The sequence below is a fragment of the Colobus angolensis genome, unplaced genomic scaffold, assembly GCF_000951035.1.
Source record: "Colobus angolensis palliatus isolate OR3802 unplaced genomic scaffold, Cang.pa_1.0 Scaffold314, whole genome shotgun sequence".
In the NCBI taxonomy this organism is placed as follows: domain Eukaryota; kingdom Metazoa; phylum Chordata; class Mammalia; order Primates; family Cercopithecidae; genus Colobus; species Colobus angolensis.
In genome coordinates, this window is record NW_012116422.1 from 111,503 (window position 1) to 136,035 (window position 24,533).

At 40.9% G+C, this 24,533-nt stretch overlaps 1 protein-coding gene across 2 annotated transcripts in view; it reads left to right on the plus strand.

Annotated features, from left to right (window-relative positions):
• Window positions 1-24,533, plus strand: part of CDC42SE2 (CDC42 small effector 2) — a 121,535-nt gene that overhangs the window by 695 nt on the left and 96,307 nt on the right. The window lies entirely within an intron of this gene.

Consider the following 24,533-nt stretch of genomic DNA (forward strand, 5'->3'; position numbering starts at 1 on the left):
CGCGCGTCGGCCCCCACGCCTCGCCCTCTTGGCCCCTTGGGCGGGGTCCCGAAGCCCCGAACCCTCGTCCCTGAGGGCTCTGGGGTGAGCGCGGCCCGGCCCTGCCAGCAGCGCGCTGCGGGCTGTGGGCTGAGCTTGCGTCTCCATTTCAGGTTTGGGCGAGGTCCTCTTGCCCTAGGACCCTGCCTTAGGTTTTTTTTCTGTTCCCTCTGAGGAATGGTTACACGCTCAGTTCGTAATTCACGGCAGGCGGACGGCTGAGGCAGCCAACTGACTGCCTGATGTAAAACGGAAAGGCAGACCCCCTCCCCCCAACTTTTCAGGTCTGGAAGTCGGGAGGGTGGTGCGAGGGGCGGGCGGGGAGGGCCCGGGGTCTCTAGGTGAGGGTTTCGGGGAGCAAAGACACCTGGCTGCGGAGCCCCGACTCTTCGCCGGAGGCGCCGGACGCGTTCCGTCCGCGGGTCCTGCCGCGGTTCGCCCCGGGCCCCGGGCATGAAAGCCCTTGGCCACCTCGTCGCGGGAGCTCATGTACTCTTACAGGTTGTTTTACCCAGTGCTTGCTGCTTTAAGTTGCGATTTTAGGCAACGGGTGTGGTAGGTAGCGGCTCCTTGATGCCGCATTCATAGCTGAAAAAAACCCCGATCTGCTGACTTCACTCTGTGTAAGAAACAACACTGGGGATTTCTCTTTAGCTTGCAATTACTTTAAATTACAAGCTTTTTTAGGGGAATTTTGAGGGGTGATGTGCAGTTTACAAAATTTAAATGTTTCGTTGAAGGACCTGGCTTATAGTATGTGCTCAGTAAAGTATTTATTGAATGAATGAATCTTGAAATATCAGACAAAGCTTATCTCACATCTAGTAAAATTCAGGCACATATCCTCTTGATTATGATTAAGGAAATAATGTCGGCAAACAACATGTATTTTTGATATACGTTTGTTTTTAGTTTTTATCCCACATAACATACTGTTGTGAGTCAGTTCTTACTCTCAGTGCTATGAATACAGAAAATATATATCAAGTGTGGATTTTCTCTTTTGGTTTGAGAGAGGTTGGTATACATTTTCTGTTTCTTAAAAACAGGCCTTATTTCTAACCTTTAAAAATAATGGAGAAGATAAAGAGGGAGTGGGACTGTATTTTGACAACCAGCTTTCTATTTCAGTATGAATAAAGAAGTTTATGTGTTTTGAGAAGGGACTGTGATATGGTCTTGCTGCTTTTTGAGCAAGGGAGAACTCTAAATTTGGGGGGGGACCTAATGTTGCAGTAATATAATAAAATGTCACCATTTACTCAATAGATATTCATGAAGCACCTGTTTATGGGCTGAGACCTGTGTTGCACACTGTTTCTAGGCACAAGCAAAATCCACAGTTATCCTTTTCTTAAACTTGAATGTAAAGTTCTTTCCTTATTATTGATGTCGCAAGTGGTGACTGTCTTAAACCCCTAGTGGCTATTTAAGTTGGGAAAGATGGCAGGTGAACTGCAGGAAGTGTAAATTCATAACAGCCTTTAAAGGTTAATAAGTAACTTTGTACAGCTAAAATTATTGGGTTAAGCTTTTATATTGTCAGTTTAATAGAATCTATCTACATTTTAAAACGAAGAGGAAGACATTTAATAAACTAGTGTTTTAATTCTCTCCCTCATCCCTATTAGGAGACTTTGGTACAGTGTATTTATTGAAGGGTAATGTACTTCTGGTCCTGTTTTCTGTAAATAATCTTTGTAATAACATTTTCTATTTTAAAAAACCCCCAAAGATAAACAGTGGATTCCTTTTCTGTAAGAAATATTTTAAAATAAAGCTTTATTTCAGGAATTTACACCATTTACAAATAAATGCAATTTATAAACTTGATAGTGCTGAAAAGGGAAGGATTATTAGCAGTAATTTGTGATTCCATATGTGGACTTATCTTTTAGTATTTCAACTGTGATAAAACTACTAATTAAAAAGGATGAGATTTGTAGTTTTGAATTTGTTCTGAACATAAGGTTGCATTGCCTATTTTAATCTATATATGTGTAAAAAGCAGTAATAATTGTATTTATTTCAGGAATCCAGACTAATGTGATCCAGTCTTGATCATTATGAAATAATGTAGATGTTAATTTTTTTATAGGTAGCTTTTGAATTTAAGTGGGCTCTTTTGACTGTTAATGCTTATAATACTTATTACATTGTTAAAGATAATGTTTACATTCAAATAGAACTTTAAGATTTTGGACTTACGGGCTGTTAGCTATTTTTTTTTTTTTTTTTTGAGATAAAGTCTGGCTCGGTCACCCAGGCTAGAGTGCAGCGATGCGATCTCAGCTTACTGCAACCTCCGCCTTTAGGGCTCGAGCTGTTCTCATGCCTCAGCCTCCCATGTAGCTAGGATTACAGACATGCGCCACCACGCCCTATTTTTTGTATTTTCAGTAGAGACAGGGTTTCTCTCTGTTGTCCAGGCTGGTCTCGAACTCCTGGTCTCAAGTGATCTGCCCGCCTCAGCCTCCCAAAATGTGCTGTGTTAGCTTTTTATTGTTGTTTCTAGAAATAATAAGGAAAGTAATCCTTAAAATTGAATGATAGAGAATTGTAATACTTTTTCTTTAAATGTATATTTCTCGGAGGAAGAGTTACCTGACAATGTACCACTGATAGTCTGGTGTTGATGACATACCTAATTGTAAATGGTGATAGTGATGATAAAGAACAAGTAAGTAAGGTGTGATGTGTTAAGTGAAAAGTGTTTGGCTTTTTTTTTTTTTTCTGGATAAGCACATTATCAGAATTCTTGACAGCAGCTGCGTTAAAATATATTTTTCCAAGAAATCAGCACTCATAATTTATTTATTTATTTATTTATTTGAGGCGGAGTCTCGCCCTGTTGCCAGGCTGGAGTGCAGTGGCGCGATCTCGGCTCACTGCAACCTCCCCCTCCGTGGTTCAAGCAATTCTCCTGTCTCAGCCTCTCAAGTAGCTGGGACTACAGGTGTGCACCACTACGCCTGGCTAATTTTTGTAGTTTTAGTAGAGATGGGGTTTCACCATGTTGGCCATGATAGTCTCGATCGATTGACCTCATGATCTGCCTGCCTCGGCCTCCCAAAGTGCTGGGATTACAGGAGTGAGCCACCACCGCGGCCATAATTTTTTTTTTTGTACCTTAAAAATACTAGTTTTTTCAAAGTATTGTTCCTTCCTTGGAGCAGTTCGTAATGTTTTGAGGCTAAATAAATTTCAGGATTATCTTGTGTTATAATTGCTGGAATATTTGAAATGTTGATGTTTTCTTCATCAGAGTGTATGTGTCTGTTGGGGAGACGGTAGTTCATTTTTTTGTAAGACTTTTTAGAGTGATTTAGAAAGCATTTCTTTTTCCTCAGATGTAATTAATAAAGTGATTTATAATGATACTAACATGGCATATTGCAGCTGTGCTCATATTTGCCTGTGTAGATAGTGAGAGTTTTAATTTTAAAAAGTTTATTTAAATACTTCATAACTAATTCTCACATTATTTTCTGAAATGGGTTGCTGTTACGTTTTCAAGTTCCAGTTGTCTTTTTTAAAATTATGAAAGCGTTTATTTAGATTCCTCATCTGCTTTAAGATGAATCTGGGATATTTTGTTAAGGTTTCATAAGAGTTTTTTCAAAATTAAAAATGCAAATTGGTTTTGATCTGCTGCATTGTTCTTATTCTCAATTTTCATGAAAGGAATATTTTAACATTTTATTGAACATTGAATGTTAGTAATGTTTTCGTCAGTCTCAGAGGGAGACATTATAGTTTTCCTGCGCCTTCTTGAGAGGAACTTGAGAGAAGCACATGCACGTGCTTACTTTTTTTTTTTCTTTTTTCTTTTTTTTTTTTTTGAGACAGTCTTGCTCTGTCCCTCAGACTGGAGTGCAGTGGCGCAATCTCGGCTTACCACAACCTCTGTCTCCTGGGTTCAAGTGATTCTCCTGCCTCAGCCTCCTGAGTAGCTGGGATTACAGGCGTCTGCCACCATGCCTGACTAATTTTCATATTTTTAGTAAAGACAGGGTTTCTCCATGTTCGTCAGGCTGATCTCGAGCTCTTGACCTCAGGTGATCCACCCACCTCAGCCTCCCAAAGTGCTAGGATTACAGGCGTGAGCCACCGCGCCCAGTCAAGCTTATTCTTAATACTTGCTAGTTAGGTGAGGGCATTTTTTTTCTGATATTTTTCATACTACCTGGAAAAACGTGGAATTTAACTTTTTATTTTTATTTTTCGAGACAGAGTTTCACTCTTGTTGCCCAGGGTGGAGTGCAAAGGCACGATCTTGGCTCACTGCAACCTCTGCCTCCCTGGTTCAAATGATTTTCCTACCTCAGCCTCCTGAGTAGCAGGGATTACAGGCATGCACCATCATGCCCGGCTAATTTTGTATTTTTGGTAGAGATGGCGTTTCTCCATGTTGGTGAGCTGGTCTCGAACTCCCGGCTTCAGGTGATCTACCTGCCTCAGCCTCCCAAAGTGCTGGGATTTAGGCATGAGCCACCACGCCCAGGTTGCTTTTTTTTTTTTTTTTTTAAAAAAAAACAGAGTCTGTTGCCAGGCTGGAGTGCAGTAGTGCGATCTCGGCTTACTGCAACCTCCGCCTCCTGGGTTCAAGCAACTATCCTCCCTCAGCCTCTCGAGTAGCTGGGACTACAGGTGTGTGCCAACATGCCTGGCTAATTTTTGTATTTTTAGTAGAGATGGGGTTTCACCATTTGGCCAGGATGGTCTCGATCTCTTGACCTCGTGATCCGCCCACCTTGGCCTTCCAGAGTGCTGGGATTACAGGCGTGAGCCACCGTGCCAGGTCAGGAATTTAGCTTTTAAATTATTAATTTTATGCATCCTGCCACCTTAGTTGAAAGCTTAAGTATACTTGAATCTTTCTATAATACTAACAAATAATGAGCAGTGCAGGATTTAGCTGAGACTGCTTTGAGCCCCCATCCAAAGGGAGTTCCTGAATTGAAATGCCAAAAAGACTTGATAATAAGTTGTCTTAATCCTGACGCTGTAAAATACCTGTTAATGTATTTTAGTCAAATAGATTATGGTAAAACATACTCCCTCTTTTTCCTAGAAAGTATTAGGTTAAGATCATATTAAATCTAGGTACCTTCGAAAGTAACTAAATGATGAGCCCTGATGTATCTGTTTTATTGCTTTGCCCACTTAGAAACTCATGCTGTGATTTCATATGAAATCTGTATGATCGAATTTTTGTATCTTGTACTAAAACATAAAATTATTGACCGGGCATGGTGGCTCATGCCTGTAATCCCAGAGCACTTTGGGAGGCTGAGGCGGGCGGATCACCTAAGGTCAGGAGTTTGAGACCAGCCTGGCCTGTGAAACCTTGTCTCTACTAAAAATACAAAAATTAGCCGAGCATGGTGGAGCATGCCTGTAATCCCAGCTACTTGGGAGACTGAGGCAGGAGAATCATGGGAACCCGGGAGGCAGAGGCTGCAGTGAGCCGAGATTGCACCACTGCACTCCTGCCTGGGCAACAGAGCGAGAGTCCATCTCAAAAAAACAAAACTAGCTGAGCGCAGTGGCTCACACCTGTAATCCTAGCACTTTGGGAGGCTGAGGCAGGTGGATCATCTGAGTTCGGGAATTTGAGACCCACCTGGCCAATATGGTGAAACCCCATCTCTACTAAAAATACAAAAGTTAGCCGAGCGCAGTGACTTATGCCTGTAGTCCCAGGCACTCGGGAGGCTGAGGCAGGAGAATTGCTTGAACCCAGGAGATGGAGGTGGCAGTGAGCTGAGATGGCGCTACTGCACTCCAGCCTGGGCGACGGAGCGAGACTATCTCAAAAAAACCCCCAAAAAACCAAAAACAACTGGCCAGGCTCGGTGGCTCATGCCTGTAATCCCAGCACTTTGGGAGGCCTGGGCGGGTGGATCACAAGGTCAGGAGATCGAGACCATCCTGACTAACACGGTGAAACCTCGTCTCTACTGAAAAATACAAAAAATCAGCCGGGCGTGGTGGCGGGCGCCTGTATTCCCAGCTATTAGGGAGGCTGAGGCAGGAGAATGGCATGAACCTGGGAGGCGGAGCTTGCAGTGAGCCGAGATAGTGCCATTGCACTCCAGTCTGGGCAGAAGAGTGAGACTGCATCTCAAATAAAAATAAAAATAAAAAAATAGAAACAACAGTATAAAATTTTTTTTTGTTTCATTTGACTTAATAAAATGTTCACTTTTTAGTAAAGCAAAAATGAATTTTGAGTACATTCAACATTGTGTATGTTTTACACCGTATATATAGTGGGAATTTATGGGTATCTGTAGAACTGGAAGGTTTAATGGGTGGACCTTGGTAACATTTAAGCAAAAAACAACTTTCACTGTGCCTTCAAAACCCTCCCTGTAGACTGTCTTTCTCTGCTTCTAGATGAGCTTTTAGCGTGATCAGATAGCCTTTTAAGTCACTTTTAGGTAACAAAAAGTCTTCTGGCCACTTGTCAGTCTTATTTTAGTCATTAGAAGATACAGTATAGTAGTATTCAAACCCTTGTACATTTCAGAACTTCTCTTTGGCTCAAAACTGCTTTGAACCTAGAAGCTTGTTTTGGAAAGGAAGAGTCCTAGTTAGTTGGCTTCTCTTTTTACTTTGCCAGGTCTTCTTCAGTATGGTATTCCTACCACTTCAGGATGCAGCTCAGTGGAGAAAAGATACAGGGGGGAAGTTGGGAAGGTATAGTTTTATTGTGGCTCATCTGATTGTGATCTGGCATTTTTGCCTTCTGAGTTGGCCAAGTTGTGCAAAGCTGACTCTTTCTTCAGGAGTGCTGGAAATGGTTGAGGAGTCTATGTCTAGGAAGCTCCAGCTGTAATTCCTGAGATACAGTTCTCCAGCTTCAAATTAGCCTTCCAGTTTCCTTTATCTTGCAGCTTCATTTTGCCCAGGGTGAGATTTTTCTTTAGTCTTGAAGATAATTCTGTAACATTTTAACCAGAACTGCCTATGCTTTATTGAGGATATTTCATAGACACAATTTCAGTAATTCCAATGGGGTCTCAGCATCTGTCTTTCCAGCTCCTTCCATAATATACAGTATAGACCCTCTGAATCATCAGATTTCACATCTGAGGATTTAGCCAGCCAAGGATAAAAAGTATTTAAAAAGAAAAAAGAGTAAGAACAACAAGGCAAAAAGCTACAGTATAACAATTATACGTGGCATTTATATTTGATTAGGTATACATAGTCTAGAGATGATTCAAAGTATACAGGTAGATGTGCCTAGGTTATATGCAAATAGCGTGCCATTTTATGTATGTAAGGGACTTCAGCATCCGGGGATTTGGGCCAGGGTGGGGCGGGGTTCCTGGAACCAGTCACCCATGGATACCAAGGGATGGCTGTAAACGTTTCTTAAATAGTACTTCTGTATGTCTGCTATCTGTAATCCATCGCTGCGACCGCCTCTATGCTGTCCCAAGACCACCTCCTTCCACATCCTCACTTGAGTATTTACCATGCCTTAAATTCGTGGTCCACTATTATAATTTCTCCTTTTCATACACATTCAGCTCCCTTGCAGCATTCTTCCATTGTAATTCACCTGGCCAAACCCCCACCCCCACACCCTTCGTATCCAGTTCTCCATCTGTTCTAGCCTACACCTGGGAAGTTGAGCATGCTTTGAGGAAAACACACCCAAGCTGACCCAGCTCTCCCTTTAAATTCATGACCACTGACCTAAGGAGGGCCCTTTGTGCTGCTGGTTATTTTTGTTTTTGTTTTTGTTTTGTTTTGTTTTGTTTGTTTTTTGAGATGGAGTCTCACCGTGTCACTCAGGCTGGAGTGCAGTGGCGCGATTTCGGCTCACTGCAACTTCTGCCTCCCAGATTCAAGTGATCCTGCCTCAGCCTCCCGAGTAGCTGGGATTACAGGTGCCCATCACCACACCTGGCTGATTTTTGTTTTTTTTTTTTTTTAGTGGAGGTGGGGTTTCACCACGTTGGACAGGCTGGTCTCGAACTCTTAACTCCTGACCCCAAGTGATCCGCTTGCCTCAGCCTCCCAAAATGCTGAGATTGCAGCCGTGAGGCACTGCACCTGGCCTAATCCTTCTATAATCCTAGTACGTTTCCTGATTGAATCACCACAGATGACTTTTAACGCCTCTCGTCAAACCTCTAGCATCCCTTTTTTCCTCTTCATTTTCAGCTCATGACCTTGTTTCCTGTATATCAAAAATGAAAGCAATCAGAAGAAAACTTTTACATGTCTCCTTGTATCTTTACCCATACTTTGCCTTTCCTGCCACTCTGTCATCATGGTCTCCACTTGTGCCCCTTTCTCCTCTTAAGGACACTGCACTGCTTCAGTATTCATCTCATTCTCCTGCATGCTAATGAGCTGTGTCATTTCCCCATTTCTACTGGATTATCCCTATCAGCATATAGATATACTGAAATATCTCACATCTTTAAAAAAAAAACATTTCCAGATGCCACATCTTCCTTTAGTTACTCCTCTCCAAAAAGGTAAATATTTGTTGTCATCAGTGCTCCCTGTCTTGTTTGGATCCACTACAATCAGCTTTTTTTCTCATTCGTTCTACCATAGCAGCTCTTTTTGAGACTATTAAGTGACTTTGTTGGTGGTAAATTCCCTAGTTCTCAAGCCTAATCTCAGTGGATGTAGAAGCAATAGAGCATTTGATGTGGTTGATGACATCGTGTTTGAAATCTTTCTTCCTTTTGTTTCTGGCATATTACTGCCTATTTTCAGTTTCTTTTGTTGGTTCCTTTTCGTTGCCCCAACTTCTGAAAAATGAGACAGTGTTTCAGGGACGTATGTTTAGACCTCTTCTATATATTTAGTTTTAGTCCCCTGCGATCTCATTCTGTCTAGCTAGAATTATATACATATGTATATATTTTTTAATTTTTTGTCATTTTATTTTTTTTTTGAGACCGAGTCTTGCTCTGTTGCCCAGGCTGGAGTGCAATGGCGTGATCTTGGCCCACTGCAACCTCTGCCTCCTGGGTTCAAGTGATTCTCCTGCCTCAGCCTCCCAAGTAGCTGGGACTACAGGTGTGGGCCATCACACCCGGCTTATTTTTATATTTTTAGTTGAGACGGGGTTTCACCATGTTGGCTAGGCTGGTCTCGAACTCCTGACCTCAAGTGATCTGCCCAACTCGGCCTCCCAACGTGCTGGGATTATAGGCGTGAGCTACTGTGCCCAGCCTATTTTTTTTTTAAATTAAAAAAGCTTTTCTTGGCCTGGTACAGTGGCTTATGACTGTAATCCCAGCACTTTGGGAGGCTCAGGTGGGCGGATCATGAGGTCAGGAGATCGAGACTATCCTGGCTAACATGGTGAAACCAAGTCTCTACCAAAAATACAAAAAAAAATTAGCGGGCATGGCGGTGGGTGCTTCTAGTCCCAGCTACTAGGTAAGCTGAGGCAGGAGAATGGCGTGATCCCAGGAGGCGGAGCTTGCAGTGAGCCGAGATCGCACCACTGCATTCCAGCCTGGGCGACAGAGACTCTGTCTCAAAAAAAAAAAAAAAAAAAATTTTTTTTCTGAGTGCCTTCCTCATCCTCCAGGCTGGAGTGCAGTGATGTGATCTTAGCTCACTGCAGGCTTGACCTCCCGGGCACAGATGATCCTCCTACCTTAGCCTTCCAAGTAGCTGGGACCACAGGTATGCGCCACCACATCCGGCTAATTTTTGTATTTTTTTGTAGAGATGGGTTTTCATCATGTTGCCCAGGCTGGTCTTAGGCTCAAGTGATCCACCTGCCTGACCCCCGGCTAAGTGCTGGGACTACAGCGTGAGCTACTGTGCCCAGCCTAGAATTATATATTTCAAACTACGAATGTTATCTTTAGTCTGGATCTATTTCCTAACCTCCAGACTTCTATATATATTTGCCTACTCAGCATTTTTAAGTAGGTTTCTAGTAGGCATCCCAAATTTAACATCACAACTGAACTCCTTGTCCTCCCTCTTCTCCATCATCCTCCCTCCCCAATAATTGTCCCCATTCCAGTCTTCCTCATCCTATTAAATGCCAACTCCATCTTGTAGTTTCTCTGGCCAAAAACCTAGTAGACATTCTTGACTCTCTTCTTTCTCATACTCCCACATCTGATTCAAGTAAGTAGCATGAAAACATGTCCCTTATCTATCTTAAAAAGTGCCATAAGAATAAATGTAACCACAATTTCCTCTCATCTGCTGTCACCTCTGTAAGCAACCATCATCTCTTTCCTGTATTATTTTAGTAGTCTCTATCTGCTGCTTCTGCTGTTTTCTGTTCACAAATCAGCTACAAGGGCGATCCTTTGACTTAATGCCTAAGTATTCAAGAAATCTTGACCCTTCATCGTCTGTACGTCCTGCCTGTCTGATTTGATGTCTTACCAGTTTCTCCTTGGATTCTTCCACTCCGGCCACATATAGACCTCCCTGAGGTTTCTTGAACTTGCCAAGCATAGTGTTGCTTTAGTGCCCGTAGGAATAGAGCTTTGTTTTATTCACTGCAGAATCCCCAGCATTCAGAACGGTGGATGGCACATAATGGAGACTCACATTTCCTGAATGAATGGCTGCTAATCTTGTCACTGTATCTTTGGTAACAGCTTATATGAATGTTTCTATAACTAAAAGTATTTGAACTTCACCTAAAACCATGTAGTCCTGTAAGAATTAAGTCGAAACAAATTTAGATACAAGAGGATGAAGTAAGTTTCAAATCAATTTTTGTGTATGTAAAGTGAAAATACACGGTATTTTGGTAAGGTAAAATGGTAACAGACAGAGCAGGTAGGAAAGGAAGGAAGAGAAATAAACCAATGGAATAAAGAAAAGGAAAACCTGATTTGGTAGTAGGGTGACAACACCTTAAAAAAACCTATTTTGGGCTTGCCCTATATTTTTTTAAAGTGGTGTTTCTTCAATTCTGAGTGTTGGTGAGTTACATGGACTTAGACTCTTCAATTTGGACTATATTATAACTTTTTTTTTTTGAGGCTGAGTCTTGCTCTGTCACCCAGGCTAGAGTGCAGTGGTGTGATCTCGGCTCACTGCAAACTCCGTCTCCCGGGTTCAAGCAATTCTTGTGCCTCAGCCTCCCAAGTAGCTGGGATTTCAGGAGTCTGCCACCAGGCCTGGCTAATTTTGCATTTTTAGTAGGGACGAGGTTTCGCCACGTTGGCCAGACTGGTCTCAAACTCCTGACCTCAAGTGATCTGCCCACCTGGGCCTCCCAAAGTGCTGAGATTACAGGTGTGAGCCACTGCGCCTGGCCTTATAACTTTCTTTTTATCAGGGATACAGGCTCAAATGAGATTGGGTGCCAAAACTTCATTGTTTTTCTTTTCTTTTCTTTCTTTTTCTTTTCTTTTTCTTTCTTTTTTCTTTTTTTTTTTTGCGCTAGTTTTTGCTAAACTTCTTTTGTTAAAGAAAAGCGGTTACTTTTACTGAACTAGCTCGATGGTATCCTGTGTATTTTTTTTTTTGAAAGCTCAAATAGAAGTCTTACAGTTTTAGGGAGTGATTGTTTTTTAGTCTGCAAAAATTTATTAGTATGCCTGTCCTCTTAATACTGTACTGCCTAGTTACTCTCCTTTCAAAAAAAAAAAAAGAACATATAAGTATATTTATTATATTTCCATGGTAAACTAGCAGCTACGATAACATATACAACTTTATTGAGTAGTATTTATTAAACGCATATACATATTTGTGCTCCTAAAAATGCTTATACATACTAAAACTGCAGTTTTACTGATAGTTGGGAAATGAAAGTGCAAAAGAAATTAATGATTTGTGAAGTTTTGGTATTTCATTGTGTCAAGACAAGGTTTTTTTTTTTTTTCTCTCTGAGCTGTAGATCTCATTTCCTGTTGGTTAATTAAAAAAAATATATTGGCCAGGTGCAATAGCCCAAGTCTGTAGTCCCAGCACTTTGGGAGGCTGAGGTGAGCGGATTGCTTGAGCTCAGGAGTTCGAGACCAGTCTGGGCAATGAGGTGAAACCCTGTCTAAAAAAAAAAAAAATAGAAAAATTAGCCAGGCCTATACACCCATAGTCCCAGCTACTCAGGAGACTGAGGTGGGCGGATTGCTTGAGCCTGGAAGGTCGAGGCTGCAGTGAGCCGAGATCTCACCACTGCAGTCTACTCTGGGTGACAGAGTGAGACCCTGTTTAAAAAAAAAAATCTTTGGCCGGGCGCGGTGGCTCAAGCCTGTAATCCCAGCACTTTGGGAGGCCGAGACGGGCGGATCACGAGGTCAGGAGATCCGGACCATCCTGGCTAACCTGGTGAAACCCCGTCTCTACTAAAAAATACAAAAAACTAGCCGGGCGAGGTGGCAGGCGCCTGTAGTCCCAGCTACTCCGGAGGCTGAGGCAGGAGAATGGCGTGAACCCGGGAGGCGGAGCTTGCAGTGAGCTGAGATCTGGCCACTGCACTCCAGCCTGGGCGACAGAGCGAGACTCCATCTCAAAAAAAAAAAAAAATCTTTTAGATAAATTGTTAAAATAGGTGGCTTAGAAGTTGGTGAATTAAGAGATAATGTTTGTGTGCAAATATAAATCATTCTCTATAAACCAATGTAAACATTTTCCCATTTTTGTATAATATGCAATAATTTATGTCTTTATTGACTTGTAGAACTTTTATGTAGCTACAATGTGTGTGGGTGTGTATATATATCTTTACAGTTTTTGTAATATACAGATACAATTTAGACTGTCGTATAAACATGACCATTATAATTTTCTTTTTTTTTTTGAGATGGAGTCTTGCTCTGTCACCCAGACTGGAATGTAGTGGCGCAGTCTTGGTTCACTTTGACCTCTGCCTCCTGGCTTCAAGCAATTCTCCTACTTCAGCCTCCCTGGTAGCTGGGATTACAGGCGTGCACCATCACACTCAGCTAAGGTTTTTTTTGTGTGTGTGTGTGTGTGTTTTAGTAGAGGTGGGGTTTCACCATGTTGGCCAGGCTGGTCTCGAACTCCTGAGCTCAGATGATCTGCCCACCTCGGCCTCCCAAAGTGCTGGGATTACAGGCGTGAGCCACCACACCTGGCAACCATTATAATTTTTAAAAGTCTGTTTACATACCAAATAAAATCATCATGTTGGATGACACACTAGAAATGTTTCTTTACAATTTTGAAATAATCTGTTTTGTAGACTAGGTCATTTTCATTAGAATTTGACATTGACCTAGTTGAATTCATGTGTTAGCATTTCACACATAACCATCTTGGATTAAGAAGATCCTTATTTCTGAGCTGGTGTGCAGTGCTACCACTCAGTTTATTTCAGCTGTATTCGTAGTTTGATGCCTGCCATCCTACTTTAACTTCATAATGTTCTGTATAGATTATTAAGTAATCAAAATGGTCATATTGAGAAAACTGAATACAATTCATCGGTGTGACCCCAGTCTTATAAGGGGTCATTAAAATAATACATGACATTATGCCTTCATTTATTCTCTTCAGTACATTTATCAAACTGCTATGTGAAGTTGTGTCCCCACCCATTCAGAATAAGATATAAACTGTACTCACCCAGAAAATACAAGCTCAACAGTCTAATAATTTGGCCCTGACAGCCTCTTATCTCACCTTTGCTCACTACACTCTAGCTAAGTTAGTCTGTTCAGTTTCTCAAACATGCCATTTTTGGCCTTGGCTTAGAGCTTTTACATTGGTTGTTTCCTTTGTTTGAAGTGGTATTTTCCCAGATGTTTTTTAGCCTGGCCCTTTACCTTTCCAATTTCAGCTTAAATGTCACCTCCTGCTTCCTCACCAAAATAGCTCCTCCCATCACTGTTTTAATTTCTTCACGTCATTTGTCAGTCCTTGAAATTATGTGTTTTTTAAAATTTATTTTTATGACAGTAGAGACTTCCTTTGTCTTATTTCTTGCTGTCTACAATGCCTGAAACAATACTGGCACCAAAAGGTGTTCAGCAAAAAAAAGTGTTGATAGGATAAAGCCAGGTACCAATCTCATCTATTCCCCCCACTTTTTTTTTTGAAATGGAGTCTTGCTCTGTTGCCCAGGCTGGAGTTCAGTGACACAATCCAGGCTCACTGCAGCCTCTGCTTCCCGGGTCCTATCAGTTCTTATGCCTCAGCCACCCATGTAGCTGGGATTCCAGGCGTGTGCCACGACGCTAGCCAATTTTTTATTTTTAGTGGAGATGGGGTTTCTCCTTGTTGGCTAGGCTAGTTGAGAATGTGATCTACCTGCCTGGGCCTCCCAAAGTGCTAGGATTACAGGTGTGTGCCACTGTACCCTGCCTATTCTTTCTTGTGAGTGATTTTAGTGTATTAATAATTTAAAATGTTGAAAGCATATTTCTCCTAACCTAGAAAAGAAACTGGATTATTCAGATAAAAGCCTGTTTTAGAAAAGGATGAGAAAATTTAGGAACCGTTGTGATGATCCTTAGATCAGAGTGGTAAATGGAGCCAGTGTTGTGCTAGAGCTGGTTAGCTGATTGTGCCTCTCTCTCCAGCTCCATGTTCAGTGACATCATGTTAGTAGCTTGAAACTGGCCATGGTGGGACATTTACAGCATGGTAGACTGCAGAAGCTACAAATCAGGGGCCCTTTTCTCAAAGAGGTGGTTAAATATTTATCAACAGACCACTGGGAGGGGGATCATATGAAATTGTTGTTTTTATAGACAGAAAAATGCTTGAATATTGGCAGTTTCTTTTCTTCCTTTCCTTTCCTTTCCTTTCCTTTCCTTCCTTTTTCTTTCCTTTTTCTTTCTTTCCTCTTTCTCTCTTTCTTTTTCTCTTTCTCTTTCTCCTTCCTTCCTTCCTTCCTTCCTTCCTTCCTTCCTTCCTTCCTTCCTTCCTTCCTTCCTTCCTTCCTTCCTTTCTCTCTCTTTCTGTCCTTCTTTCTTTCTTTCTTTCGACAGAGTCTTGCTCTGTCGCCCAGCCTGGAGTGTAGTGGCTCAGTTTCGGCTCACTGCAACCTCTGCCTCCTAGGTTCAAGTAATTCTCCTGCTCAGCCTCCTGAGTAGTTGGGACTACAGGTGTGCACCACCGTGCTCAACTAATTTTTGTATTTTTAGCAGAAACATGGTTTCATCATGTTGGCCAGGCTGGTCTTGAACTCCTGACCTCAAATGATCCACATGCCTCGATCTCTCAAAGCGCTGAGATTACAGACATAAGCCACCACACCTGGTGAATATTGGCAATTTCTTATGATTTACTCTAGTAGAATTGCTTGTTTTGGTTTAAAGAAATTTCTTTATGGCAGTCAGTGGAGTTATGTCAGTGCTTTCACCTTCTTTTTCAAAGTTATGTTCTCTTTACATCTGATAATTACTTCTAGGTTCATTTAATGCATAAAATGTGCTATTTATATGTTTGTATATTGTTTAAGTGTATATCCAATAGTTAGTTCATTCCAAAGCAGGCACAAAAGATCTTCAGATTCCTCTGAGAGTGTTCTTGGTTTTGCTGCTGATGTTAAATAAGCCTATTGAAAGGCGTTCCTTTTCTGGTCAAGAAAGCAGAACTGATTCAGTTTGTTATATAGCATTTTCTCAGCCCTCCTCCCCAACTTTTGAGAATGATTAACATAGATAATACTGAGTTGAATTTTTTTAAAGTTTTTTTCTGCTTTTACTTACTATGCTGTAAGTGCTTGCTTACTTTCTCTGATGATTTACTTTCTGCTACTCTGTGATTTCTTTTACGAATCAATGAAATGGTTTTGTCTTGTTTTCTCAGGTTTTTTCCTGTTACCTTTCCTATGGTCACCTGGACATTCCAACCCATTTTCCACACTCCCCCTCCATCTTCTCCCCCAGTTCTTTAAAGAGACACAAAGTTACAGACACCATTTTCTGATTGGAGAAAATTTATTGTTTAAAAATTGAATTCTGAGACTGGGCACAGTGGTTGGCTCACGCTTGTAATCCCAGCACTTTAAGAGGCTGAGGTGGGCGGACTGCTTGAGTACAGGAGTTTGAGATTAGCCTGGGCAACATGGTGAAACCCTGTCTCTATAAAAAATACAAAAATTAGCTGGGCATGAGTGTGCTTATGACCCCAGCTACTTGGGGGCTGAGGTGGGAGGTCGCTTGAGCGCAGGATGTTAAGGCTGCAGTGAACTGAGCTCGCACCGCTGCACTCCATCCTGGGTGACTCACAGAGCAAGACCCTGTCTCAAAAAAAAAAAAAAAAAGAAAAAAGAAAAATTGAACTTTGTTGGCTCGGGGGAGTTTATTGGCACTTTTTGAGCAACAGTTGCTTTGTTAATTCTGAATAACTGGATTTGAACTGGTGCTATTGAATTAAAATATGGTGCCTACGTTTCATATCCTTTAACTGAAATTGTTTTATGCTCACACACACTGTATTCAATGTAGAACATCAGAAAGTATATACAAGCTGAGGAAAAAGTTTTAACCCTACCACCCTAAGGTTTAGTAACTAGTCGGTGATCACGTTTTGTTGAATGTCCTTCCAGATGCCTCAATATGGATATATGTTGTTTCACAAAATCTTACATAGACTATTCTATAACGTTTCACTTTAATGAGTATTATCATAAAAGTATTACTTTTTATAACTTCAGTTTGAAAGGGTCATATTGGAAAGTGAAAATTTTGTTTGACAAGGATAAAGCTGTAAGTAAAGTTGTGATTAAAAACAATGGTGTTTATAGAGAGTAGAATGTGGTAAGTCAACTGGAGAAAAGAATTACTTCAGCAGTAATTTTTGTCTTAAGAGCCCTCTTACCATTGCACAATAGCCTGATTGTTTTATACTAGCTGATGAAAACCGTACAGGATTCTATGTACAGCAGAATTATTTTAATAATAGCCGTAGGGTAAAATGTGAGCCTGTAGATAAGTTTATATTTTTTAATCTGTCCAAGTCCTACTGATCCTTTAATAATAAAATAATTTCGGAAGAAAACTGTGTTTTGTTGAAGGCCTTCATCTATCTGTCATATGACAGTTTTATTATATATTGCTACCCTTTTTATGTGTCAGAATGAGGAGTGAAATGGTTCTTGGAACAATTTTAGCATGTAGGAATTCTTATGTTAATGTTTCCTTTGATTTTTGTTTTAGGAATGTGAAAAATCTGTGGAAGAATTGCTCTTATATATTGGTATATTGTATTCTTTGGAAATCACCAATTCCAAACTTGGCAAGTGGTTGTTTGGGTCGTTAAATAGCAATTTTAAAAGCAAATAAAAGATCCTTTAAGGATTTTTCCTTGATCACAGTGATATCCATTACCTGGGGTAGGTAGAGACCGCTGATGTCTTGCCTTCATTTTTATTTTTCTTAACCTTGTCCTTTCTGTGTTGTATCACTGCTTGCTCACAAGCCCCTCCAGTCTTTTATTCCTCTTACCCCCTTGTGCTACTTCCTGAATGGTGCATATGTTGCTGAAAACATTTCTCATGTGGTAAAGAAGAGTAAAGAGCAATGTAGTTGATGTGGCCTTTTCTACTGAGAAATGATACATTTGTGGTCTACAGAAGACACTGACAGCCCCTAAAGAATTGTTTTTTATCTACATTACATGTTTGTGAGCGGATATGCAAGTGCCTCTGTTGGAAGGTAAAGTGAATCTTGAGACAAATTCAAGAAAAGTGTTTAGAATTATTTCATACATTTTGCTGTTGAAAAAATAATATTTAAAAAAAGTTTCATCTTACAGTTAATTTTTAGCCTCCCCTTTTAATATTTATTTTGTGAACAGTGACCTTGTTTTTGTAAACTCTGCTCTGAAGAAGTTTAGAAATTAGTCACACAGTAAGTGGCAGAACAAGTATTCAAAGTCTTGCCTGATTTTCCATAGTCATTTAGCTTGGAAAGCACTGTAAAGTGGAAGAAAGAATATGGACTTTGAAATTTAGACACACCTCAATTTGATCTCTAACTTTGCTACATATTTGCTGCGTGGCAAGTTCTTACCATTGGTGATTTTCATTTTCCTTTTCAGTTAAGTGAGAGCAATACATTTGTTAGGATTAAATGAAGTAATGCACATAAAGCATTTGGCTTGTAGAATAAGATGTTGATAAATGTTTAATTTTCTTTCAACAATACCATATCGTTTTAAAATGTTTTGGGAGCCACTTGGACATTTCACTTGAAAGTTAAGTGCAGTCAGGAAACTAGAAACATGTGTAACCCAGGTAGTGATCTTTTAGGGAAATTTTAATTTCCCTGTCTAAGGAGGAAAGTAGTTCTTTGGACTGTTTTAAAAAATTTGACTTCAAGGAAAGTTTTAATGTTAAAAGCTGAAATAGAACTGAGTTGGGATGAGTTAATTATTGCTAACCAAAATTGTAAGAAAGTACATTTCTACATTTCCTGAGAAATTGAAACATTTGTGTTATATACATAGATAAGTCAATTTTAAAGGCTAAGAACTGACCATTTGAAAAGTTTATGATTAAGATATGGGGAGAAAGTGTTCATTTTTAAAGTAATAAACAATAACAAGTTTCTCTTATCAGATTTAAGATTTAAAGAATGGTGCTGGTTCAGACCTGAATACAGTGATGACACAGGTACTAAATATGCTGTTGGAGGTAGTATAAATCTGGAACCTGTCTCAAAAGTGCTTTGGCATATGTCAAAGAGTAAAACCTAGTATTTCCACTTCTGAGAGGTTATCCTTTTTTTTGTTTCTTTTTTGGGGGAAGAGGATGTTATTTTCTTTCATTAATGACACCCTAATCGAGATAATTCACATTAAAAAAATCACCTTTTATTATTATTATTATTATTATTATTATTATTGAGATATGGAATCTTGCTCTGTCGCTCAGGCTGGAGTGCAGTAGCGCGATCTCTGCTCACTGCAAGCTTTTTATCTTTTGGGTTCACGCCGTTCTCCTGCCTTAGCCTCCCTAGTAGCTGGGACTACAGGCACTCGCCACCATGCCTGGCTAACTTTTTTGTATTTTTAGTAGGGATGGGGTTTCACCGTGTTAGCCAGGATGATCTCGATCTCCTGACCTTGTGATCCGCCCACCTCGGCCTCCCAAAGTGCTGGGATTACAGGTGTGAGCCACTGCGTCCATAAGACGGAATTTCCCTCTTGTTGCCCAGGCTGGAGTGCAATGGTATAATCTCGGCTCACCACAAGCTCCGCCTCCCGGGTTCAAGTGATTCTCCTGCCTCAGCCTCCCGAGTACATGGGATTACAGGTATGCGCCATCACGCCTGGGCTAATTTTATATGTTCAGTAGAACCAGGATTTTTCCATGTTGGTCAGGCTGGTCTTGAACCCCTGACCTCAGGTGATCCGCCCGCCTTGGCCTCCCAGAGTGCTGGATTACAGGCCGCAGCCACCGTGCCTGGCCAAAATCACCTTTCTTACATAAGTCAGTGTTGTGCAACCGTTGCTACTAATTTTATATTTTTATCACCCCAAAACAAAATGAGTAATCATTGCTATTCTTCCCTCTCCACATCCTCTGATAGCCACTTACATTTTTTCTCTTTCTAGATTTGCCTCTTTGAACATTTAATATGAGTGGAATCATGCAATATGTGACCTTTTGTGTCTGGCTTTTTTCATTTAGCATTATGTTTCAAGATTTATTCATATAGCATGTATCAGTACATCATTTTTTTTTTTTTTTTGAGATGGAGTTTTGCTCTTGTTGCCCAGGCTGGAGTGCAGTGGTATGATCTCGGCTCACTGCAACCTCTTCCTCCCGGGTTCAAATGATTCTCCTGCCTCAGCCTCCCGAGTAGCTGGGATTACAGGCTTGTGCCACCATGCCTGGCTAATTTTGTATTTTTAGTAGAGACGGGGTTTCTCCATGTTGGTCAAGCTGGTCTTGAACTCCTGATGTCAGATGATCTGCCCATCTCGACCTCCCAAAGTGCTGGGATTACAGGCGTGAGCCACTGTGCCAGGCCCTTCATTCTCTTTTATGGCTGAGTATTATTCCATTGAATGCTTATATAGTGTTTTATTTGTCCATTTATCAGTGAATGGACTTTGGGTTGTTTCCACATTTCAGTTATGAATAATGCTGCTATAAATATGAACATTCATGTTCAAGTTTTTGCATGGATTTGTTTTAATTTATCTTGGGTACATATACCTAGGAGTGGAATTGCTGGGTTGTATGGTAACTCCGTGTTTAATATTTTGCAGAACTGCTAGTCTGTTTTCTAACGTGGCTGCACAATTTTACATTTCTATCAGCAGTGTAGGAAATATGTGGCCTTTTGTAATCGGCTTCTTTCCCTTAGCATAATATGTTCAAGGTTTATCCATGTTGTAGTATGTATCAGTACTTCATTCCTTTCAATGGCTGAGTAATATCCCATTTCATGGGTAAAACACATTTATCCTTCAAAAAGCTTTTTATCCAAAAGTATTCAGTGAAGCATTATTTATAATTTTAAAAAATTGAAAGTTATCTTAATTTTTAACGAAGAAGAATGGTTAAATTAGGCACATCTGCATGTACCTTTTATTAGTAATTCATTATGAAGGATTTCAAGGGGAAACAATTGTCAGAGTGCTAAAGTAGGATACAAAATTGTACGTGTACAACTGTTAAATATACCTGACTTTGGGGAATGGTTGTTACTGATTATTTTTGATTTTCTTGGAGACAGTCTCATCTGTTGCCCAGGGTGGAGTGCAGTAGCATGATCATACTTGGTGTAACCTCAAATTCCAGGCCTCAAGTGAGCCTTGCACCTTAGCCTCCTGAGTAGCTAGGACTACAGGCACATGTCATCATGCCCAGCTAATTTTTAAACTTTTTTTTGGTAGAGATAGGGTCTTGCTCTGCTGCCCAGGTTGGTTGTGAACTCCTGAGCTCAAGCAATCCTGTGCCTTAGCCTCCTAAAGCACTGTGATTACAGATGTGAGCTACTGGGCCCAGCCCCCAATTTAAAAATGTTTCTGTATTTTCCACACTTTTTACAATGATCATATACTTCTTTTATAATCAAAGTAAAATAATAGTTTTTTTAAATGACAATAGAGGTTGCCTGTGGTGGTGTGCCCTTTAGTCCCAGCTACATGGGAGGCTGAGGTGAGAGGATTGCTTGAGCCCAAGGACTTGAGTCTAGCCTGGACAACATAATGAGTCCCTATCTCTAAAAAAACCCAGGTCAGGCACAGTGGCTCATGCCTGTAATCCCTGCACTTTGGGAGGACAAGGTGGGAGGATCGCTTGAGCCCTGGAGTTTGAGACCAGCTTGGGCAACGTAAAAAAACCCTGTCTCTGAAAAAAAAAACAAAAAAAAACAAAAAAAAAACATTGCCTGGCGAGGTGGTACTACACACCTTTGTCCCAGCAAATCAGGAAGCTGAGACAGGAAGATCTGTTGAGCCTGGAAGGTTGAGGCTGTAGTGAGCTGGGGCTGTGCTCCAGCCTGGGTGACAGAGTGAGACCCTGTTGGCCGCCCCCCCCCAAAAATAAAACCCCAAACCGAAAAACCAACAGTAGCTGTGTCTTTGTATGTTACTGATATAAATTTATCCAGCCAAGAAAAGCGGGATTATTCAGTGTAAGGAGTGTTAATATTCTATGTTGATTCATGATTAACATATATTATAAATAAAATAATTTCTGACTATGGCTAAGAGAACTTTTAATTCTTCACATTGACCTAAACATTTCAATTTATAATAGCAGTGTAGAATAAATCTTGTGTATTTGACTTCTGAAATGAGGGAGAGGAAAAATATAGGCAATGCATATTTTAAACATAATGAACAGTATTGTATCTTTCTGAGTTCCTTGCAAGAAACAAACTCTATTCTAGGATTTTTAGGCAGAAAGATATTTTATGGTAGGCAGTTTGGTACTTATAAAATCATTGCATGGTCTGGAAGTGCTGGAATCAGAGAGTTATCACTAGATTAATACATTCAAGAACATAAGACCATAGTTGTGATTGAGAGGTCAGGAAACAAACTGATGAGTAGTCATAGGAACACTGAATCTGGTACCATAACTGCTTCTAGCTGCCTTTATATCTAGTGAGTAGAGTTTGGCTATCACAGTTGTTTCTAAACCTTCTTTGTGTCATTGCTCACTACTTAAATCAGCAGCAGAAAGGTAGCTTCCATATCACTTCTGCTTTACAAATCTCATTAGAGACCTTCTAACTAGCAGGACCTTGTTTGCATTTCCAATACTGATTGTAAAGGAAAGTCTGGGAAATGTAGCTTTTTTGTTTTTTTTTTTTTGGTTGGGGGGACAGGGTCTCACTGTGTCACCCATGCTAGAGTGCAGTGACGTGATCTTGGCTCACTGCAGCCTCAGCCTCCTGGGCTCAAGCAGTCCTCCTGGGCCCAAGCAGTCCTCCCCAGCTCAAGTGGTCCTCCTAAGTAGCTGGGACTGTAGGTGCTCATCACCACACCCAGCTAATTAAAAAAAAATATTTTTTGTGGAGATGGACTCTCACTGTGTTGCTCACTCTGGTCTTGAACTCTTGGGCTTAAGTGATCCTCCTGCCTTGGCCTCTCAAAATGCTGGGATTATAGGCATGAGCGAATGCACCTGGTCAGTTTTTTTTTTTTTTTAATACAGCATTCCTGCCCCTGAGGTACAGGAAGGCTTGTATAGGGAGTGGTGAGAGGGAATGAATGCCAAGTATTTCATGACTAGCCTTCAGAAGCTTCTGTTTACTAGGTAATAAGGCTTTATACTCAGCGTACAGTTGACCCTTGAACAACATGGGTTTGAACCGCACAATTCCACTTACATGTAGGCTTTCTTTATCCTCTGCCACCCCTGAGACAGCGAGACCAACCCCTCCTTTTCCTCCTCCTCTTCAGTCTACTCAACTTGAAGATGGTGAGGATGAAGACATTTATGATAATCTACTCCACTTAATGAATGGTAAATATATTGTCTCTTCCTTAAGATTTTCTTTTCTCTAGTTTACTTTGTTGTAATAATACAATATATAAGATATATGTTATATATCTTATATATGTTAATGGACTGTTTCTGTTAAGGTAAGACTCCTGGTCAACAGTAGACTATTAACTTTTGGGAGTCAAAAGTTATGTGCAGATTTTTGATGAAGTGAGGGGCTGACAGGTTGCCAGGAATCCCTGTGTACTTCATGGGTCAACTGTATTTTATTTACTATTTTATTCTATTTTATTTTTTTAGATGGAGTTTTACTCTGTCGCCCAGGCCAGAATGCAGTGGCGCAATCTTGGCTCACTGCAACCTCCACCTCCTGGGTTCAAGCAATTCTTGTGCCGCAGCCTCCCAAGTAGCTGGGATTACAGGCGCCCACCACCACACCCAACTAATTTTTGTATTTTTAGTAGAGATGGGGTTTCACCATGTTGACCAGGCTGGTCTGAAACTCCTGACCTCAGGTGATCCACCTGCCTTGGCCTCCCAAAGTGCTAGGATTACAGACATGAGTCACCTTGCCCGCCCTTGGGTCAGCTGTATTTTAAAGGTGGTGAGATTAACAGTATTCAACTTAGATTTGATTTGTTCAGAAATTGTTCTTTTCTTTTAGTCTGAACCATTGATGTTCTATTTTCATAATGTGTCAGTTGTAGTGTTTCATTAGAAATAAACGGATGTTTATAGACTTTTTTTGCTTTTTCTTTTTTTTTGAGACAGGGTCTCTCTCTGATGCCCAGGCGAGTACAGTGATGCGATCATGTCTCACTGCAGCCTCAGCTTCCTGCGGTCAGGTGATTTTCCCACCTCAGCCTCCCAAGTAGCTGGGACTATAGGTGTGCTCCACCATGCCCAGCTTTTTTTTTTTTTTTTTTTTTTTTGACATTTTTTGTAGAGACGGCGTTTCGCCATGTTGCCCAGGCTGGTCTCAAACTCCTGGGCTCAAGTGATCCTCCTGCCTCAGCCTCCCAAAGTGCTGGGATTACAGGCGTGAGCCACTATGCCCAGCTGATTTGACATTTTTTGTAGAGACGGCGTTCTGCCATGTTGCCCAGGCTGGTCTCGAACTACTGGGTTCAAGTGATCCGCCCTCTTCGGCCTCCCAAAGTGTTGGAATTACAGGTGTGAAGCACCATATCCTGCTGAAATTTTCTTTGTAGTGTGTTTCTTTTTGGATTGAATAGGTAAAATGTTGCCAATAGATTTAAAAGTCTCCATACTTTTTTCCCTAATAGTTGGGCTTTTATAGAATTGAATTAATACGTACTTTTTTTTCTTTTGTTATTTGATTATTTTGCCTCCATTTATTTTGTCAAAATGGGAGAAGTGGCCTGGCATGTTGGCTCACACCTGTAATCCCAGCACTTTGAGAGACAGAGGCAGGTGGATCGCATGAGCCCAGGAGTTTGAGACCAGCCTGGGCAAAATAGTGAGACTCTGTCTCTATCAAAAAAGTAAATAAATAAATTAGCTTGGCTTGGTGGACCCAGCTACTTAGGAGGATTGCTTGAGCCCAGGAGGTTGAGGCTACAGTGAGTCATGATCATCCCACTGCACTCCAGCCTGGGTGACAGAGGGAGACCCTGCC